Below are 23,165 nucleotides of genomic sequence, written 5' to 3' on the forward strand. Positions count from 1 at the left end.
AAGAAAAAGTATCCAATGTACTCATCCCTACTATGAAACTAATTTATAGCTTTCATATGAAAGCTATAACCCAATTACAGCCCAAGAATATGTGAAAGGAGAAAGGGAGGAGAGGGGAGGGAAGAGGATGGGTAGAGGGAGGGTAATTGGTGGGACCACACCTACGGTGCACCTTACAAGGGTACATGTGAAACTTACTAAATGTAGAATATAAATGTCTGAACACAATAACTAAGAAAATGCCATGAAGGCTATGTTAACCAGTTTGATGAAAATATTTCAAATTGTGTATAAAACCAGCACATTGTACCCCATGACTTCATTAATGTACATAGCCATGACTTAATAAAAAAAATTATTAGGTAGTAAAAGCTAATTGTTTTATGATCCAAATAATTCAACAACTGCAGGCTTTTAGAAAAATGTGTTTCTTCCCTTAAAAGGAGGAAACACATAGAACCAAAAGTTTCTTGAGTGTTTAGTCAAAATGCACTCAAAACATGATGAAGGGAAAATAAAATAAATGATTCTCAGGATATATTAATATTACCTCTGCTTGTCCTATGATCACACATAGATTGCTGCTTTGCTTTCATCTGAATATTGTTGATGGTAATCTTATATATCAAGTATTTTGGTAAATTTTTATCATCTTGTGTTTCTTATCAAAATCTTTAGGAAAAAATTCAAATACCTGTGATGTGTGATGTATGCTATTCTGGTGATGGGTACTCTCAAAGCCATGACTCTGAAGTATTGTATCATGCTGCATGATACGATTTATCCATATAACAAAAAACACTAAAGATAAAAAGTTCTAATAGAAATAAAGAAAAAGAAGAAAGTAAAAACCATTACAGATGTAAACATTCTGATGTTTTTCCTTCCAGGATTTAAAAACATATATTAATATTTCTGGACACACTGTTTTTTTTAAATGTACATCCCTGACTCTCACCATTCTTCCTAACAGACTCTCATACATGTTCAGCTATCTTACCCCTCCCTTTGGTCATGTACTTTGGAGGGGAGGATAACTGCCTCATCAGCCCCAGGGGTGGACCTTGATTGGTATAAGGCAATCATGATTGTTTTCCTGCCTAGCGATTGGCTTAAGTATGTGATATAATTCTGACTGATGAGATGTAAAAGGAAGTCAGCTTCATGACTCATGAAAAGGAGTCACATTTCTTTCTAAGACATAGCACAGAAAGAGGTAGCTTCTTTCTTTCTTCCTTCTGTGGACATCTTCAAGTCTGTGTATGGCCTGTAAATACAGTTCTTAGTTCTAATCTTGTGGACGTGAAAGATGGTAGGCTAGCTTGAGAGAAAGTGTTTATACTAAGGCTAGCAGGATCAGAAGGCTAGAGATCACTTGGATCCTTGATGATTTCATTGGGTTGAAAATTAACCAAGCTTGGTCTGCTTATCATTTGCTTCTATGGTTCAGAGAGATAAATTACCTTATTTAAGCTGGTGGTTTTCACACTGTATGGCAGGACCTGGAAGAGCCACAAACTTTCCAAGGGGTATGGATAGCTTTAAAGAAATCAATTTTCAGATTCTCATCTTCTCTGAATACTCTTTCCTAAAATTAATTGACCTTTGGAATACACATGAAATGAGATATTATAGTAGATCTCCTTTTCTATCTCTCTTTCACAAACACTTTCCACTTTACAAAAGAAAGAGAGATCTAGTACTTTACTCAGTCCAAATCTTACTAAGGATCCTTGCCCAAAATGTAAAATAACAACATGAAACCTCCTTTATTGGGGCATCAAAACCAATTCCTTATTCATCTAATTAACAACAGTATTTTCGATAAAATTTTGCTTTTTATCCTTAATATTTATTCATCATTTTTAATAATTTATACATTTATAGCATTTTGACTGATTCTAATTTTGACCAATAATAATATTTGATGTAATAACTAAACTATAAGACATTTTTTATTATTTAGAGCTTTGTGGTACCAGAAAATTAATTTTTAAATTTCCAAATTTTAAAATATTTTTGTTGCAGAGTAGTATGACGGAAGGTCTAAAAAGGATTTTCAAGCATAAAAGTGCTATGAGGGAAGTATACTGGGAGTACAAATTCAAGGAATAAAAGGAATAATTATTAAAAAATCATTTTCATTTCATTTTCAAATGCATGAGAGCAGTCATAAAATTGTAATGGCATTAAATTTTCACTGTTTAATTCAAAATTGTGATATAACATTATTAAAAAATCAGTGTTTGCAATTTGCCAGGCATTAAATACTTTGAAAATATTTATTATAAAAATTTTAGATGTCAACTTAAAAAAGTGAGAAGATACATAATTTTCCAAATTGTTTTATGAATATACAAGTCAGAAATTCTTAAAATTCACTACACAATCTATTTTGAGTTGAGTTTTTTGATGCCCCAAACATCTATCTTTCCTATGTATGTATTGTACCATCTGTCTATTAATATTACATGTATTTAATTTAACATACCTTAAAATGGATAATCCTGGCCACCACAACAATTGCTCAAAGTTTCACCTCTTCAGCTTTACCTGGCCAGTTATTGCTCCTTCATCCACTTTCTAGCTTCTGACATTTTTTGACATATCTAGTTGATTGTAATTTCCTTTATTTTTGCCTTGTCATTTTGGATTTACATTAATACCTTAGAAAAAATTTTTTACTATGATTTGAATGAGATTTCAGGTCGAAACAAATTTAAGTGAATTTGTTTAGTCTGCCATGTTTTATTCAGGGGCTGAGAACCTCTTTTCTAATATATTTTAACCTAATCATGTAAGTTTGAGTTATTAGTGCAATTTCTGATGGCTGGTCTAATCCATACAGATTTCTTTACGTTCCTCAGATTTCCTATCCTTTATTTTCACTATATTGTACAAAGCAGACCTGCTCTTCTTCCTTTTCCTTCCACAAAAATCAGCTCTTTCTATTATCACTGACGAGACCATTTAAGACAGGAAATCAACAAGAACTCAAATACATAAGTTTTCTTATTTTGGCTTCTTTCCTATGGGTCTTATCCCACCACTTTTGGGCAGTGAGAGGTATCACAATCCTGCTCCCCAGCTGCCCTCAGCTCTGCCAAGGTGAAAGGTGATAAAATACAAGAGGCAATGCAGGGACCAAAGGAAAACATGAACACAAAGGGCATATACCGTCTAACAAAAGGACCTCTCATAACAAGTAGACCTTTTCTTATCCAGGTGAGAAGAAATGATAAAAGCTCCTTATCAGTCAACTTGATCTGGAGTGGGAAGAATGAATGCAGTCTTTGAAACAGCTTAATAAGGCAGAATGGACTTGGTGGGAACATTTTAGACATAGCTTACATTCTACTCTTAACCTTTCAGGACACAGTCACTGCCCTCTGTCAATTACTGCCATCTCTTCATTGACAAGCCTGATGGGGTATAAGTACAAGAATCTTCCAGATGCATGGAAAAGGAAAAAATAGACCTCTGAGACTGGTGTGGTACTTCTGGTCTAGGCTTAGGGTCAGACAGGCAAGAAGCCACAGTAGGGAAAGAACCAGCAAGAAAACTGCTTTCTATCAAACAGATTTGTCAGTGTGTAGGGAGTGTACGTAACGATGTTTCTCTTTCTTTTTTGAGAAAAATTTAAATGGTGTGTTGGGCAAAAACGAAAAGAGTTTGATTTCTTCAGTATTTCTCTATTTCTGTATCTTCTTTTCAGATCAATCTTCCAATGAATTCCCACCTGAACCTGATCCTAATTCCCAAAACTCAAAGCCTGGATGCTTTGTGTTCACTCCGTTTATTCTGTCTTTCCATGAGCTAAGGCTGTAAATCCCACAGTGAGGCATGCATAAACACAAACTAGACGGGATTAGACCACACTATTTGGTTAATCTCAGTTTACAAAACCCCTTCTTTCTTTGTGTGAAAGGCTGCCACAGAAATTTAGCAAATGCAATTTGCAAACCAAACGTGAGAACTTTCTGCACTATAGATAGACAGGGCAAAAATAACTACTTGCTTTCATAAGCCCTTTCTCTTTGACCCACCCTAGGGATATTTTTCAGGGTGAGGGATGTTTTCCAGCTCATGCTTCAAACATCATCTTGAGAGAGAAGAGCACAACTGTGTTTCCTTCCAAAACGTGAGAAGCACAATCTCTAAAAACCCCCAGGTATAGTTAAAACTACCAAGAAAGGAACCTCCTCCTGACTTTCACTTCCAACTTACTCCTCCCACCTATGTTTAAAGGTTTGGGTGTTTTGATCCGATGACAATAATGATGGTAGGACTAACACAAACATACTCGAGTTCTAGGATGAAGCATAAAAGGATGATTTTCTATAGTATGTTCACATAACTGGATTTCCATTAAATAATTGGTGTGCAGCTGGAAATAAAAATGGCTTAAAAGAGAAAACTTCCTGTAACAGCTGTTGGCACTAAGCCAATAGAGGACTGGAGGGATAAACACCTCTAATATGCTTACACAATCACCTGATGTCATGAGCACCTGCTGGATGGGGAGACCACTGTGGCAGAAGCACCCATGTGTACATACAGGGTGACAAACATTTCATTTCAGTTCTGAATTTAGACAAAAGATGCACTAGAATATATTTTTCTTCTTGCAATTCCCAGGCCTGGGCTCTGCAGGCTCCTCTTCGAATGTCCCAAAAGATCATGTTTGCTTTGGTCAAAGATCAGATAACACACCCCAGTGTTCATCCACTCTGCTCTTCCTAGCTGGAACCGCATCAGGATGCTTTCAGAGTTGAGATGTGTTGAACTCTTCCAGGGCTCTTGATGTCAGTTATCAAGTGCTGGTGTTATAAATTATAGAATTTAGTTTGTCACAGAACAAAACTTTATTTCAGTGAAAATAGTGACTGTCATGGATGTAAATTATGGGAAGCTAATCTGCTATAAACCAAAAAGAAACTAAAACAAGCAAAGGGTGGCAATGGTGGAGGTGGTGATGGCAGAGGGGTTTTTTGTGTGGCTGGTATAGTAGGAAAGATAACCACAATGGGTACAAGGCTGTCATTACTAAAACAGTCTCTGGCCCTAGTGTTTAGCTACTTCTCGTCCAGGGAATAGCAGTGTTATTTTAAGATACAAAGTCAGAAGTTGAACAAAAATACTACTGTATTGTTTAATTTCTGAAGTTATACCTAGTTATGAGCTCACTTCTAACCAATGTGTAGAGATAAAACATGACTCTTTGGTGTTTAAATCTCTGTTCTAGTCTAACACAGATTTAAAAATAAATGCTGACTCATTGTAGCCTCTCCTGACTTTTCTGACTAGGAGTGGTTCTCTCTGTTGAGCTGGTGCTTTTTAGATAAAGATGCAAACATGACCTCTTGAGGTATATAGGGTAGGGAGTGTTCAGGCAGAGATTGAGGAGCTCTGTCCTCTAATATGGTTTTAAATGTAAACCCTAGTAACAATCCAAGATACACTGCTCGCCAATGTCATATTCCCTAAGAAGTCTTGGCATCTTTAACAAATGGTATGTTTATTGATGCAGTCTCCTTGGTAACTCCTTGGTCCATGGACAAGTGCTTCTTTATGTCTGGGACAGCCATGACTGTTCACTATGGAAATTTTGAATATTGGCCATTGATATTAAACAATAAAGGTCTCATTTGATATTGACTCTATTAATAAAAAGAAAAGCCTAATAGAAACACATTTGACATGGGTCTCATTCTAAATCACTCTTTGGACAAATTGCCTTCCTTAGATAAAAGAAGGGTGTGAAAGTTGGCAGTTCCGAGGAACACAATCTTTGGTTGCACATCCTGCATGCTGCCTGTTCTATCCTACATCCTCCATAGGGGGATCATTGCCTTCTAAGAACTGGACAGCATTTCTGCAGACTTCCTTCCCTGTGGATTGGTCCTGATTCTTTTAGTTACACAATGGACCTAGGAAATGATAGAATAAGCCTGCTGTCCTGGTTTTGTGCAAAATATATTTCACAGAGCTCTCTAACCTTCTCCATTTCTCTCTTCCTTCAGACATTTGACCTAGTATCATTTTGATTTTTCATGATAGTTTATCTTGGTCCCTTTCTTCTTATTTCTTTTCTTCTTCTCTGGTCTTTTCCTAAATAATGTTTCCTTCTATTTTCTCTTCACTTTTATTTTTTCCCCCTAAATTATTTGTCTATTCCTCCATTCTCCTTATTTTCTCTTGTATTTCTTACTCATGTAACTCTACTACTTATTTTTTGCCTTTGATATTCTGCATTATGTTATATGGAATGTACCTGTGGAAACTTAGAGCCTGTTTAAAGAGCCTTATTCCACTGCACTGAACTGCATTTAGCGTGACTGCTCCACATTTCCCGCCACCATTTCTAGATCGAACAGTCTTGGTTGTATGTTTGTCCTTGTATTCTTCAAAGTCCAACACAGAGAAGAGGCCCTGTAAGTGTTTTTTGTATGCCGAATAAATTAACATTGTTTAAGCATTTTGCCAGTCACAGAAATGAGCTAACAAACTCCTCTGTAGCCCCGGGACATAACACAATGCTAGAGCATATAGGAGGTGTCCAATAAAGGTCTGTCTGATAATAATTAAGGTCTAATTAATAAAATAATCAGAGGCCAATGCTATACCTAAAGCCTGTTTTAATATGTTGTTGCCCACATAAACCCATTTTATTGTTCTTAGGTTCATGTACCTATATTCTGAAGTAAACTGATTTATTTGCAAAGAAGTCAATGGGCCAGTCAGAATTTCACTCACTTTCTAGGACTTACCTGTGTCTTACCTGTATTTTATTATAAATCAACATCTTCTCTGACTACCTAGTTGCATTTATTTCCACTTTATTTTCCCCCTGTAGCTAAGACCACAAAAAGCTTTAGCTTGCAGGAAATATACATTTCCATGGAAACCAAAGCAAAAGCAATAGAAAAATGAGGCACTGACTATAAAGTGTCTTTTGGTTGCCAAATATCAACCTATTGACTGACTTCCTTTACTTTTGTGTTGATTTCTTCAATTCAGTGTTAACACATAGACCAAGGCTTTTTAAATTAAAAAAAAAAAACTTAAAAATAAAGTATATTATTTTGTTGAGTTGAAGCACATACTTCAAACAGGCACAAACTTTCAGGATTTCAAAATACGGCCTTGGTGAATGTGGTTTGTCTTTCCATGTGGTTTTGGGGGAGCTTCATCTTCAGAGTTAAATGTGTGTGTTGTAAATTTAAACTGTTCCCTGACAGATGATGATATTTATTCATTTATAGAATTACGGTGATTATTTTTCCCCCTATATGAAGTATAAGGAAAGTGTGGTGAGATATAGTTAATAGGGGTTAATAAATGGTTACATTTGCAGTTACATAAAATATTCATCAGCAAGCTTATGAATTCCTGGCTGCGTGACCAAGCAATCATGGCAAATAACTGTTGGGTAAGCATGAGACCAGCACCACTTTCTGTACCTGGGATCTGTGTAGCTGCACAGGGCCCTGAGCTTCGGAAGGGCCCCCTGCTTGGTTTAATGCTCTGCTGTTGCTGTCTTGACATTCTCAATAATAATTTGGAATGGTTTCATTTTAGTCCAAAAATAAAAATGTGAAAGTTGATCCCTGAAAATTATCTAAATTTCTGCATGGAACTTACCTTTCATACAGTCTCCATAGCTGGTGTGAATAAAATTCCCTAACCATTTACAAATATAAGAAAGATTTCAAAGGATGAACAGAACTATCAGTATAGATACAACCTTCTGTCTGCAAACCTTCAAAATGTACCAAGACTGTTTTATGACCTCAGCCTACCCTGCTGAGAGTTGAGTGGAATCCATTTCTTGGGCAGTGAAAAGCAATTTATAAAATCATGATAAGTAAGGAATACCTCAAAGCCAACTTGTACTGGTGTATCTTATGTGCTTTGAAATGTATATGTCTCTTAACTCAGCAATTCCATCCCTAGGACAGTGCATTCAAAGCTATTGTACAAACATGTTCATGACAATGTTATTTATGCTGGAAAAATATTATACATCTACCAATGTACCTTTATACATGATTAGATAAATAAATTACACTCTACTTGATGGCATATAAAGGTAGTCATTGAAATGACAATGTAATATGTACTATTTTATTTTAAAAATAATGTTATAATATGCTATGTATTATAACATAGATTTAAAAAAATCTATAGATAGATTAAAAATTTACAAAACTGTCCAACACAATATAGTTATCTTTGGGTGGTGAGGTAATAGATCATTTTTTTTTTTTTTAGTGTATCAATATGTTCTAAGTTTTCTAGAATTTGTAAAGCAATAATACGAGTTAAGAACAACTAACCAACCAGGCAAAAACCAACCAATCATTGCTAAACTTTGTTTCCAGCTCACAAAAAGAAAAAAACAAAAACAAACAAAACAAAGAACAAGACACACAAAAAAAACAAAAAACAAAACAAAGAACAAGACACAAAAAACAAAACAAAATGGTGTATGACTTTTTCTTATTTTTCTTTATGAACTATGTCATTGAAAAAAACATACTTGCATTTATTTCTTTTCTTTCTTTCTTTTTTTTTTGTGACAGAAGTCTCATCTGTCACTCTGGCTAGAGTGCTGTGGCCTCATAGCTCACAGCAATTTCATAGCTCACAGCAATTTCAAGCTCTTGGGCTTAAGTCATCCTCTTGCCTCACCCTCCTGAGTAGCTGGGACTACAGATGTCAAACACAACACCTGAGTAAAGTAGAGATTGGTGCTCGCTCTTGCTCAGCCTGGTCTTGAACTCCGGAGCTCATGTTATCCACCTGCCTTGGCCTCCCAGAGTGCTAGGATTACAGATATGAACCACCGTGCCACACTGAACAAAACTTGTATTGAAAAAGATGTCAAATGGTGTGTTATTTCCTTCTCATTACTGGTATTATAAACATCATCATTTTCTTCTAGCTAGTCAACTATAATTTATTGTGCTTCAGCCTGCCTCCGAAACTTCTCCAGAAACCACAGCAGGTGCCGAACACGTCACCTCAGCTGTGACTGCGTGTAGGTGTGAGGGAAGTGTCAAAGCACCCATCTGTGAGCTACATTGCTTGCCAATTTTATAAAAGGATTCCGGACCAGATTCTCTGCAGTTAGACTATGACTCTGTCTTATAGCTGTGGAGGAAGACAGCATATTGTGTATACTGGAAGGGCTATTTATTGCCTTCTTTCAGTTTCCCCAACCACCTCAGATTATCCTGAGGGATAAATACACTTACCTCTGATTCTCACTTTAGAGGGCAGCCACAAGGTTGAAAGCTTATAAAACCACCCTGTCTGTACTTACATTTGTGTGTTCCTTTCTATTAGATCTTGATTCCGTAGGTTAATTGTGGCTTAATATGACAGACTGGCAAGAGCCCAGACTTATCCTGTGGTGGCCAAATTTCATTTCCTTGGTGTTGATGGAAGGTCAGTTACAGTCCTTTGTGTCTCGTTGAAACTTCTGCCAACACTGTGGAGCACTGTGCACTCACCAGGCACAGAGCCATATTATAGTTTTGCCTGTAGCAGTGGCAACACTTGTTGAGCCCGCGATTAGTTAGTAGGTCAGGTAGGACCAGTTGCCTGAACTTGCTGGCTTTTTGATAGAATCTTTGTAATAATTTTATTTGTTAAAATTCATTATAAAATAGTGATATAAAGCTTCCTTTTTCATTCAGCCTACATGGCATTTAAAAAAAATCTGGAGGCTTCTGAGAAGATAAATGTGTAATATTTTAAAATGAATGATGAAAACTCTTTTATTATTGAAATAAGCAATATACTTTAATGTTAGTGTATTGAGACCCTAGTTTAAATTTGGACAGATGCACAAGTTCTGAAAAAGTGGATTTATAGAGAAGAGATAAAATAGGAAAATTCAGTTACTTTCTATTTGCTTGATCTTTAAGATGTCAGAAAGAAAAAAATAGAAAGTATTTTTTTAAAGAAAAGCATCTTAATATAACACAACTGTGAATTAAACTCTTGTTTGGATTTAGAAAACACGTATACTCTTTTCTTGAGCATTATAACAAGGTGGAAATTGTTTCCTTGGGGAAACAAAGTATAAATCAAGGTAGTATTTTTTAGCCAAGTATCCTCATCTCTATTTCTTCTTGGCAGGAGAAATTGAAGGCCTCAGGCCATATAATTTAATGCTAACTTTTACGTTTATGATGTTTAATATATGTGGTGGACGTGATGTCATTGTTTGTCCAATATAGTCTCTCCTTCGCTTAGGAATTTACTCTCTCCACCTCCAACTGAGTGATCCTAGCAGGGCTTCTTTTTGTGGTACTCTGTTCTATATTCATAAAGGTGACTGCAAGACCAATTATATAGCTGCATTCCCCAGTCTAAAATGATTTGGTCCAAAGAAAGGTAAGTGACCCACACTGGAGCAATCAGAGGTCTGGACAGAGGAGTTGTTCTGTCCAGAGGTAAGCCTGAAGGTGCATTGCATCTGGGTCATGGAGCAGGTGGAAGGTGGACAAGAAGAGACTGAGGGTATTAGGAGAGAACAAATCCACTCAAAGACCAGCGAAGATGAGAGATGAGTAAGTAATGAGAACAGGAAGAGGGTCTTTGAGTTGTTTTAATTCTCTTTGTCTCTTCTTTCAAAATATTTGAGTTACTCAGATCTCGTATGTCAAAAGGCCCTTTTGGTAAAGCCAGTTTGAGTTGGTGGTCTACCTATTATAATCGAAAGGGACCTAGTAAATATCCAACACACAGACTTTTTTTTTTTTATTTAACAACAGTAAAATAGAGAGGTATCTCCTTGAGGTTGCTGTATCTCATGGCCATACTGTAGTCAGTGTGTGTAAACTTAATTTGCAAATAAGACTCAGAATTAGTAAGAATTGAAACATGTCTTTTTAGCAAGTGACACCAAAAGACTAAACAAATAATAAAATGTAGTTCCAGTTATCATCACAATAAGTTTGACTAAACACAGACATTTTGAAGACAAAATGCATGAAGTGAACAGTAACCTTAAAATTAAAGACATTGATTCAAGCAATAGAAAAATAAATCTGGCTTAAAAAGTAAAAGAAGTCAGGCCATTTAAAATTGAGTATAGAAAAGCAGCTTAGACTGATTTTAATAAAAACAAAGGATTGTTGGTGAGTAATGATTTGCCTACAAAGAAGAACAAGTAATATTGAGAATAAGAGAGTTTATTTTACTCTCTATAAAACATGCATCGAGATGTTTACCTAGGGATCACAGTGAGGAGGAGGGCAACGGGGAGGAAGTAACCAATCCCTGGGGTTAGACCTTTATCACCTTAGTGATGGGCTTCTCAAATTACACATGCCACTCTCATTCCTGTTTTTGTTGCTTTTCATAAGCCTTTCTCATCCCCATCTTGCGTGAGAATCTCAACAACGGAGCAGCAATGATTGATGGGGATATATAATGTTTCTCAGATGTATAGAACTTCTCTAAAGGCTGATAATGATTTCGACTCAGTAAAAGAGCCGACTCCTATTTAATGAAAAATGGAGTGATTTATATGAAAACCAAAGCATATATAATGCACTTTTTGTGTGTGTGTGTGTGTGTGTGGTTTTTGGCCGGGGCTAGGTTTGAACACACCACCTCCAGCATATGGGACCGGCGCCCTACTCCTTGAGCCACAGGCACCGCCCTATAATGCAAATAAAGACTGGATGGCTCTATTACTTCCAGTGAGATAGGACATTTGAAATTTACTTGGCTCTTGTTTTTCTTATCCATTTAGCCACTCTGTCTTTTGATTGGAGAGTATAGTCCATTCACATTCATTGTTATTATTGATAGGGAAGTACTTACTATTGCCATGTTATTTGATTTCTGGTTGTTTTGTCTTCCTTCCTCCCTTCCGTCTTCCTTTTGGCTAAAGTGATTTGTTGTTTTTTTTTTTTTTGGTAATGTGTTTTAATTTCTTGATTTTCATTTTTTGTGTCTTTTATAGGTTTGTTGATTTGAGGTAACCATGAGGCTTTCCAAAAATATTTTATGAACCATTATTTTAAATACATGGCAATTCTTCTTACAAAGAAAAAGCAAACAAAAAGAAATCTAACAAATTTTACCCTCCATTTCCCACCCACTGCTTTTTAACTTTTTTTGTTTTTCCATATATATGTATTTTTTTTATACCATCTTTTGTAAAGTCATTTTTTTTTTTGAGACAGAGTGTCACTTTGTCACCCTTATAGAGTGCTGAGGCCTCATAAACTTCAAACACTTGGGCTCAAGTGATTCTCTTGCCTCAGCCTCCCAAGTAGCTGGGACTACAGGCACCCACCACAACGCCTGGCTATTTTTAAAGGGTGGGTCTCACTCTACTTGAGGCCAGTCTGGAATTTACCAGCTCAGGCAATCCACCCGCCTGGGCCTCCCAGACTGTTAGGATTATGGGCGTGAGCCACCATGCCCAGCCAAAAGAAGTTGTTATTTTTGACAGGTTTGTCTTTCAGTTTTCCTGCCCTATATCGTGAGTTGTTTATGCACCACAATTACAGCAATGGGGTATCCTGTATTTGTGTACTTACTGTTACCAGTGAGATGTATACTTTCAGATGATTTCTTATTATTCATTAGTGTCCATTTCTTTCAGAGTGAAGAACATTTTTTTTTTTTTTTTTTTAGATTTCTTATAGGACAGGTCTGGTGTTGATGAAATCCTTCAGCTTTATTTTGTCTCAGAAAGCCTTTTTATTTCTCCTTCCTGTTTAAAGGACATTTTTGGCAGAATACTTTAGGATGAAGGTTCTTTTCCTTCAGCACTTTGCATATGGCATGCCACTGTCTCCTGGCCTGGAGGGTTTCCACTGAGAAGTCTGCTGCCAGATGTGTTGGAGCTCCTTTGTATATTCTTTCCTTTCTTTCTCTTTTATTTGTTTTATTAAGTCATAAACACATAGATGTATACATTAATGCATTTATGGGGTATGATGTGCTGATTTTATATACAATTTGGAATGCTTATATCAAGCTAGTTAATATATCCTTTACCTCATTTACTTAATTATTGTGTTAAGACATTAGTACTCTATACTTAATAGATTAGACACGTACCATAGGTGTAGTCCCACCATTTACCTTCCTCCATCAAACCTCCCCCCTCCTCTTCCATCTCCCTCCTCTTCTCGCCTTCATCCTGGGCTATAGTTGTGATTTATCTTTCACATGAAAGTGTGAGTAATTGTAAATTGATTTCATAATACTACTGAGTACATTGAAAAATAAAGTTTCTTTCTTTTCTTTTCTCTTTCTCTTTGTCTCTCCCTCTCCCCTTCTCTTCTCTTCTTTTCTTGCTTTCCTTAGGACCTTTTCTTTGGAGCTCCTTTGCCTTTTCCCCTTTCCTTCTTCCTTTCCATTTCCTTTTCCCTTTCCTTTCCCCAGGACCTTTTCTTTTTTTTTTTTTTTGTACAGACAAGAGTCTCACTGTATCGCCCTCGGGTAGAGTGCCGTGGCGTCACACGGCTCACAGCAACCTCCAACTCCTGGGCTTAGGCGATTCTCCTGCCTCAGCCTCCCGAGTAGCTGGGACTACAGGCGCCCACCACAACGCCCGGCTATTTTTCTGTTGCAGTTTGGCTGGTGCTGGGTCCGAACCCGCCACCCTCGGCATATGGGGCGGCACCCTACTCACTGAGCCACAGGCGTGGCCCCCCAGGACCTTTTCTTTATCTGTGACCTTGGGAGCTTGTTTATTCAATGTCTTGAGCGAGTCTTGTTTGTGTTGAATCTGCCTAGTGTTGCAATATGTGTTACCTTCTCGTATATGAATATTGATATCTTTCTCTAGGTTTGTTATATGTCATTATTTCTTTGAATAAATTTTCCACCCCAATCTCTTTCTCTACCTTCTCTTTAAAACCAATTCCCTTAGATTTGTCCTTTAGAGGCAATTTTCTAGACGTTGTAAGTGTGCTTTATTCTTTTTCGTTCCTTTTTTTTCTTCTGACTACATTTTCAAATAACCTGTCCAATAATACTTTCTTCTGCTTGGTCAGTTCTAATGTTAAGAGACATAAATGCATTTCTTAGTTTGTCAGTTGAATTCTTAAGCTCCAGAATTTCTGCTTGATTTTAAAAAATTATTTCAATCTCTTTGTTTTTTATTTTTTTTTATTTTTTTATTGTTGGGGATTCATTGAGGGTACAATAAGCCAGGTTACACTGATTGCAATTGTTAGGTAAAGTCCCTCTTGCAATCATGTTTTGCCCCCATAAAGTGTGACACACACTAAGGCCCCACCCTCCTCCCTCCATCCCTCTTTCTGTCCCCCCCCCATAACCATAATTGCATTAATTGTCCTCATATCAAAATTGAGTACATAGGATTCATGCTTCTCCATTCTTGTGATGCTTTACTAAGAATAATGTCTTCCACGTCCATCCAGGTTAATGCGAAGGATGTAAAGTCTCCATTTTTTTTAATGGCTGAATACTATTCCATGGTATACATATACCACAGCTTGTTAATCCATTCCTGGGTTGGTGGGCATTTAGGCTGTTTCCACATTTTGGCGATTGTAAATTGAGCTGCAATAAACAGTCTAGTACAAGTGTCCTTATGATAAAAGGATTTCTTTCCTTCTGGGTAGATGCCCAGTAATGGGATTGCAGGATCAAATGGGAGGTCTAGCTTGAGTGCTTTCAGGTTTCTCCATACTTCCTCCCAGAAAGGTTGTACTAGTTTGCAGTCCCACCAGCAGTGTAAAAGTGTTCCCTTCTCTCCACATCCACGCCAGCATCTGCAGTTTTGAGATTTTGTGATGTGGGCCATTCTCACTGGGGTTGGATGATATCTCAGGGTTGTTTTGATTTGCATTTCTCTAATATATAGAGATGATGAACATTTTTTCATGTGTTTGTTAGCCATTCGTCTGTCGTCTTTAGAGAAAGTTCTATTCATGTCTCTTGCCCATTGATATAAGGGATTGTTGGCTTTTTCATGTGGATTAATTTGAGTTCTCTATAGATCCTAGTTATCAAGCTTTTGTCTGATTGAAAATATGCAAATATCCTTTCCCATTGTGTAGGTTGTCTCTTTGCTTTGGTTATTGTCTCCTTAGCTGTACAGAAGCTTTTCAGTTTAATGAAGTCCCATTTGTTTATTTTTGTTGTTATTGCAATTGCCATGGCAGTCTTCTTCATGAAGTCTTTCCCCAGGCCAATATCTTCCAGTGTTTTTCCTATGCTTTCTTTGAGGATTTTTATTGTTTCATGCCTTAAATTTAAGTCCTTTATCCATCTTGAATCAATTTTTGTGAGTGGGGAAAGGTGTGGGTCCAGTTTCAGTCTTTTACATGTAGACATCCAGTTCTCCCAACACCATTTATTGAATAGGGAGTCTTTCCCCCAAGGTGTGTTCTTGTTTGGTTTATCAAAGATTAGGTGGTTGTAAAATGTTAGTTTCATTTCTTGGTTTTCAATTCGATTCCAAGTGTCTATGTCTCTGTTTTTGTGCCAGTACCATGCTGTCTTGAGCACTATGGCTTTGTAGTATAGACTAAAATCTAGTATGCTGATGCCCCCAGCTTTATTTTTGTTACAGAGAACTGCCTTAGCTTTACGGGTTTTTTTCCGGTTCCATACAAAACGCAGAATCATTTTTTCCAAATCTTGAAAGTATGATGTTGGTATTTTGATAGGAATGGCATTGAATAGGTAGATTGCTTTGGGAAGTATAGACATTTTAACAATGTTGATTCTTCCCATCCATGAGCATGGTATGTTCTTCCATTTGTTAATATCCTCTGCTATTTCCTTTCTGAGGATTTCATAGTTTTCTTTATAGAGGTCCTTCACCTCCTTCGTTAGGTATATTCCTAGGTATTTCATTTTCTTTGAGACTATGGTGAAGGGAGTTGTGTCCTTAATTAGCTTCTCATCTTGACTGTTACTGGTGTATACAAAGGCTACTGACTTGTGGACATTGATTTTATATCCTGAAACATTACTGTATTTTTTGATGACTTCTAGGAGTCTTGTGGTTGAGTCTTTGGGGTTCTCTAAGTATAAGATCATGTCGTCAGCAAAGAGGGAGAGTTTGACCTCCTCTGCTCCCATTTGGATTCCCTTTATTTCCTTGTCTTGCCTAATTGTATTGGCTAGAACTTCCAGCACTACGTTGAATAGTAAAGGTGACAGAGGACAACCTTGTCTGGTTCCAGTTCTAAGAGGAAAAGCTTTCAGTTTTACTCCATTCAGTAAAATATTGGCTGTGGGTTTGTCATAGATAGCTTCAGATAGAAGCTTCATAGAAAGCTTTTAGAAATGTGCCACCTATTCCTATAGTCTTCAGTGTTCTAATTAGAAAAGGATGCTGGATTTTATCAAATGCTTTTTCTGCATCTAGTGAGAGGATCATGTGATCTTTATTTTTGCCTCTGTTAATATGGTGGATAACGTTTATAGACTTGCGTATGTTAAACCAGCCTTGCATCCCTGGGATGAAGCCTACTTGATCATGATGAATGGCTTTTTTGATGATAAGCTGTAATCTATTGGCTAGGATTTTGTTGAGAATTTTTGCATCTATATTCATGAGTGAGATTGGTCTGAAATTCTCCTTTTTGTTTGGGTCTTTTCCTGGTTTTGGTATCAGGGTGATGTTTGCTTCATAGAATGTGTTGGGGAAGATTCCTTCTTCCTCAATTTTTTGGAATAATTTCTGCAGTACAGGAATAAGCTCTTCCTTGAAGGTTTGATAGAATTCTGGAGTGAAGCCATCTAGACCAGGGCATTTTTTGGTTGAAGCTTTTTTATTGTTTCTTTGATCTCAGTGCTTGAAATTGGTCTGTTCAGGAGGTCTATTTCTTCCTGGCTGAGTCTAGGGAGAGGGTGTGATTCCAAATATTGATCCATTTCTTTCACATTGTCAAATTTCTGGGCATAGAGTTTTTCTGGTAGTATTCAGAGATGATCTCTTGTATCTCTGTGGGATCAGTTGTTATTTCCCCTTTATCGTTTCTGATTGAGGTTACTAGAGATTTTACTTTTCTATTCCTCATTAGTCTGGCCAATGGTTTATCTATTTTATTTATTTTTTCAAAAAACCAACTCCTTGTTTCATTAATTTTCTGAATGATTCTTTTGTTTTCAATTTCATTGATCTCTGATTTGATTTTGGATATTTCTTTTCTTCTACTGAGTTTAGGATTAGATTGTTTTTCTTTTTCCAATTCCGTAAGATCTCTTGTGAGATTGTTGATGTGCTCTCTTTCTGTTTTTCGAATGTAGGCATCTAAAGCGATGAATTTTCCTCTCAAAACTGCTTTTGCAGTATCCCACAGATTTTGGTAGCTTGTGTCTTCATTGTTGTTCTGCTCAAGGAAGTTAATGATTTCCTGTTTTATTTCTTCCTTCACCCATCTGTTATTCAACAGAAGATTGTTTAGTTTCCATGCCTTTGGGTGGGGTTGAGCATTTTTGTTAGAGTTGAGTTCCATCTTTAGTGCCTTATGGTCTGAGAAGATACAAGGTAAAATTTCAATTCTTTTGATTCTGTTGATAATTGTTTTGTGTCCCAGGATATGATCAATTTTGGAGAATGTTCCATGGGGTGATGAGAAGAATGTATATTCTTTATCTTTGGGATGGAGTGTTCTATATGCGTCTATCAAGCACAGTTGTTCTAGGGTCTCATTTAAGTCTCTTATATCCTTGTTTAATTTCTGTTTAGAGGATCTGTCCAGCTCTGTAAGAGGAGTGTTAAGGTCCCCTGTTATTATGGTATTATCAGATATCATATTGCTCAGACTGAGTAAGGTCCGTTTCAAGAATCTGGGAGCATTTAAATTGGGTGCATAGATATTTAGAATTGAAACGTCTTCTTGTTGTATTTTTCCCTTGACCAATATAAAGTGACCATCTTTGTCTTTTTTGACTTTAGTTGCTTTCAATCCACATGTATCTGAAAATAAGAATGCAACTCCTCTTTTCTTCTGAATTCCATTTGCCTGAAAAATTGTCTTCCAACCCTTGACTCGGAGCTTTAATTTGTCTTTTGAAGCCAGGTGTGTTTCTTGCAGACAACAAATGGATGGCTTGTGTTTTTCAATCCAGTCAACCAATCTATGTCTCTTCAGTGGGGAATTCAAGCCATTAACATTTATTGAGATAATTGATAAGTGTGGTAGTATTCTATTCGTCTTATTTTGTGAGAGTCCATCGCTTAGTTTTATCTTTTGCATCAGTGTGGAGGTTAGGTTCTGTCCTTTAATTTCTGAGTTCTTACTTTGCTGCTGATCCATTGTGGTGGTCAGTGTGCAGAACAGGTTGAAGTATTTTCTGTAGAGCTAGTCTTGTTGTTGCGAATTTCCTCAATGTTTGTATATCCGTAAATGATTTGATTTCTCCATCAATTTTGAAGCTTAGCTTAGCAGGGTACAGAATTCTGGGCTGGAAATTGTTCTGTTGAAGTAGATTAAAGGTAGATGACCATTGTCTTCTTGCTTGGAAAGTTTCATTAGAGAAGTCTGCGGTCACTCTGATGGATTTGCCCCTGTAGGTCAACTGGCACTTACTCCTGGCAGCTTGTAGAATCTTTTCTTTTGTCTTGACTTTGGACAGGTTCATCACAATGTGTCTTGGAGAAGCTCGGTTAGAGTTGAGGCGACCTGGGGTCCGATATCCCTTTGAAAGCAGTGTGTCAGAATCTTTGGTGATATTTGGGAAATTTTCTTTTACAATATTCTCTAGTATGGCTTCCATTCCTCTGGGGCATTCTTCTTCCCCTTCTGGAATTCCTATAACTCGTATGTTGGAACGCTTCATAAAGTCCCATAATTCTGACAGTGAACGTTCTGCTTTCTCTCTCTTCTTTTCTGCCTCTTTTACTATCTGAGTTATCTCAAAAACTTGGTCTTCTACCTCTGAAATTCTTTCTTCTGCATGGTCTAACCTGTTGCTGATACTTTCCGTTGCGTCTTTAAGTTCCCTGATTGACTGTTTCATTTTCTTCAGCTCTACTATATCCTTTTTATGTTCTTCATATCGTTCATCTCTGATTTGATTCTGTTTTTGGATTTCCTTTTGGTTATTTTCCACTTTATTAGCAGTTTCCTTCATTGTTTCCATCATTTCGTTCATTGTTTTCAACATGTGTATTCTAAATTCCCTTTCTGTCATTCCTAACATTTCTGTATAGGTGGAATCCTCTGCAGTAGCTACCTCATGGTCCCTTGGCGGGGTTGTTCTGGACTGGTTCTTCATGTTGCCTGGAGTTTTCTGCTGATTTTTCCTCATGGGTGATTTCTTTTATCTGTTTCCTTGCCCTAATTTTCCTTTCACTTCCTCTTGCTCTTTAAGTTCTCGTGCCTGTGGACTAAGGGTTACAGGACCAGAAGGGTGAGAAGGTTGAAGAGCAAAAAAGGGATGAAAGAAAGGAGGACCGAGTGATAAGGAAAAAAAAAAGAAAAATAGAGAAAGGAGCGGGGGTGGGTAAAAGGAATATTGACAAAAAGAAGAGAGGCACAGAAAGAGGGAGACAGAGCAATATAGGTGTACAGTAGGGTACTTTGATACAACCTTAAAAAAAAAAACACCTTCTGGGGGTGCCCAGTTGGGTGGTTCCCTTGAGGTCAGCAGCTCTTTGCTAACCTGATCAGACACAGTACCCCACCTCCACCAAGTAGAGAGGAAAGACAAAAATGCTATAAATCAAACCAAAACAAGCAAACAGAAAACTTTCCAGTATAAAATTGGCTGGAAAAACCAAATACTGGCGGTAGAAACACTAACAAAAATGAAGTTCTAATTATTGAAATAGGCAGCAATGGGAAATTATAATTAAACTAGAAAAATTGAGAAAGAAAAAGGATCTGTATGGAAAAGGTTGAACTTAAAAAACAAAACAACAATCCACAATATCAAAATAAACAAAAAAAACAACCAAACCAAAAAAAAAAAAAACACAACCAAAAACAAAGCAGTATGTATATGTTATTGAATATTGTCTGGGCAACACGTGGTCTTCTGCCGTATGAGATGTTAATCACAGTTCTGATACGACTGGAGGCTGCTAGTTTCTCAAACCCCAGCAGGTAGACACCCTAAATCTCTCTTCAGCCCACTTAAAAGGCACTTTGAACTTGTTCACTTACTGAGCAGAAGCTTTCTCAGGGAAGTACTTGTCGCTGGAATCACTGCTGAAGTGGCTATCCACTTACCCTGTGTGTCAAAACTGGTCTCCCTCTGCCCCTGAGGGTTAGGGCTGCAAGGCGGCTCAGACCCCGCCCTTAGGCTACTTGGTCGCTGGGTTACCAGCTCCTACCCAATTCCAGCTCTGCGACCCTGAGGGCGGAGCTTGCCGGGGCAGATAGCTTGCAATGTCTGCCTGTGACCCAGAGCCAAACACTATTAGCTCCATCTGGCTCAGCGGCTCAGACTGGGGCCCTAGACAAAGGCCAAAGTTCTCCGCACTCCTGCTCAGGCTCTCCCCAAGGCGGTTCAGCTGAGTGCCAAGTCCAAAGACACCAAAACATTTCACAGGTAAGGCCTTTCTGGTTTGCAGTCTCGCTGCTACTGAACTTACAGTTGCGGGCGGGTTTAGACGGATTGAACACACGCGACCACTTGCCGGTTTTCCACTGTTTTAGTCCTCCTCTTGGGGTCCAGAAGTCTCTTGCTGACTCCCTGTATCCTCTCAGGGGTGATGATAGGCAGATCCCACCAGCCAGAGATGCCTGGAGTCCTATCTCCCCAGACTCACGGTGCCCAGATGCAAGGAAGCTGTTACTCGGCTGCCATCTTGGGTCTTCTCTCGAGCCTCATTTTTGTAAACACACCAAATGCAACGTACTTCCCAGAGGTGGTAAAAAGTTTAAATGAGATAACATATGGCAAGTGCTTAGCATGCTGCGTGACACAAAATTGCTGCAACATTTACTTCCCGTAAATGTTGGGGGTTTTTTGGTTGTTGATCATTAGCACTTTCCAGACCAGGTTGAACTCGCGTGTTTACCCGGCGGTGAGGGTTGTGAGAGCCAGTTGGGCGCAGGATCTCAATCTCTTTGTTAAAGTGCTCTGACAGGCTCCTGAGATCCTTCTTTGTGTTGCCTTGAAGTTCATTGAGCTTCTTCAGGATAGCTATTTCAAATTCCTTGTCTGAAAGATCACCTGTCTCCATCATTACAGGATTAGTCACTGGTACCTTATTTAGTTCATTTGGTGAGCTCATGATTTTTTGAATGTTTTTGATGCTTGTGGATGTTCATTGGTGCCTGGGTCTTAAAGAGTTAAGTGTTTATTTTAATTATCACAGTCAGGGCTTGTATGAACCCATGCTTTTGAGAAGGCTTTCCAGAAATTAAAAGGGAAGTTAGTGTTATGATCTAAGTCTTTGTTAACTGCAACCATATCAGCACTGGAGGTGCCTCCAGCCCAGTAATGCTTGACTCTTGCAGACCCCTGGTAGTACTGCCTTGCAGGACGTGGGTAAGATACAAGAGAAGTCCCTTAATTACCAAGCACAATCTCTCACTCTGTTCCCTCATTCTCCATGCTGGGGTGCTTCAGTTGAGTGGGGAGTGATGTGGACACTCCCTTGTGGCCACCAGTTCCAGGTCACCCCGGAAGCCAGCCTAGTCTCACCCAATGCCGATGGTGACTGTTGGCTGGCTTCATCTGGTGTTTATTGAAATCCCAATGTCTCTCTGGTCAGTAGGTGATGAATATTGCCAGGACTGGGTATCTCCCTTCAGGGCAGCATGTTTCCTTCTGGCTCAGGGTTGGTCCAGAAATGCTGTCTAGGAGCTAAGGCCTGGACTCATAGGCTTCAAGAGTCTGCTCAGTATTTTATTTTACTGTGGCTGAGCTTGTACCCAAGTGGCAAAACAAAATTCTCTGAACTCTTGTCTTTCCTTTCTGCAAGTGGAAAGAGACTCCCTGAGCCACACTGCCTATAGTCAAGGGAGGGGTAACTCAGGAACTGGCATGGTTGCCGCCACTGGTTTCTCATTGGGTCATATGCACACACAGTCCACTAGCTCTAGGTCAGCATAGTTGTAGGAATTGCCCAAGGACTGCAGTCTTTGTTGCCTGATTGTCTTTCTAGTTTATTCCAATTCCAGGCTGCTTTTTGTCATCGGGTGCTAGTGCTCCCTGGAACTCAGGTTTCAGGGTGGAGGTTTTCTCTCTCCCAATGCTCCTATCCCTCCACGGTCACTGGCAGGATAATGCCTGGTGTTGAGTTCCCCTGGCTCTGAGTTTCAGGGCAGAGCCCCACAGTCACTTCACTCTCCCTCCCTGGGGCACACAGACTCTCTCTCTACTTGGTGAACTGCTGTAGCACTGCTGAAGGTAATGCAAGATTGTTTTTTCTGCTCTCTTCAGTGCCTCTTCCCTTGGTATAATGTTAGAATAAGGTAGTGTGGTTGCTCACCTGATTTTTGGTTCTTCTTAAGGTGCTTGCTTGGGTGGATAGTTGTTGAATTTGGTGTTCCTATGGGGGGATGATCACTGGAAGTTTCTATTTAGCCATCTTTCTCTGCCTCGCTCCATACATCAAGAATCATGTACCCTATGGACTGCGTTACATGTATTGCATCTGCTGTCTCATAAAAAATAGTATTATTTTATTTATTTAAGAGATAAAATTGAGATTAATAGAAGCAACTTGCTCAACATCACACAGCTGTTATATAATGGGGAGTGTACTCAATTATACCATTGTTTGTTTCAAAAGCCAATGAATATTCTAGTCCTCCATGGATGAACACCATATAGCTATGGAGTGCCCATATGTATCTAAAGGACTGGTAGGGGAAGAATAATATATATAATTTACAGCATATTTCAAGTTTTTTGACCAGAAATGGAGACAATATACTCACAGTAAAGTGGAATTTACAACATAGTTTAAGTATTTTCAGCAGAAATGGAGACAGTATGCTGGCCATAGACTGGAATAATGTTTTATACACTAATGTTTATGGCTTGTGGGATGAGTTACATAAAGGAAATTATTGAGAAGAAGTCCTGGAGCAGTAATGAAAAAAATTGTTTAATCTTTTCAAATTATCAATTTAGCAAATGTTAGCAACTCTACAAAATGGTTCAATATTGTGTATTCATATGACCCCCTTGCATGTCTTTTGAAAGTGTAATAAGTGAGATAAATGAAGGATTATATG

Source organism: Nycticebus coucang, chromosome 5 (assembly GCF_027406575.1).
Source record: "Nycticebus coucang isolate mNycCou1 chromosome 5, mNycCou1.pri, whole genome shotgun sequence".
NCBI classification, from domain to species: domain Eukaryota; kingdom Metazoa; phylum Chordata; class Mammalia; order Primates; family Lorisidae; genus Nycticebus; species Nycticebus coucang.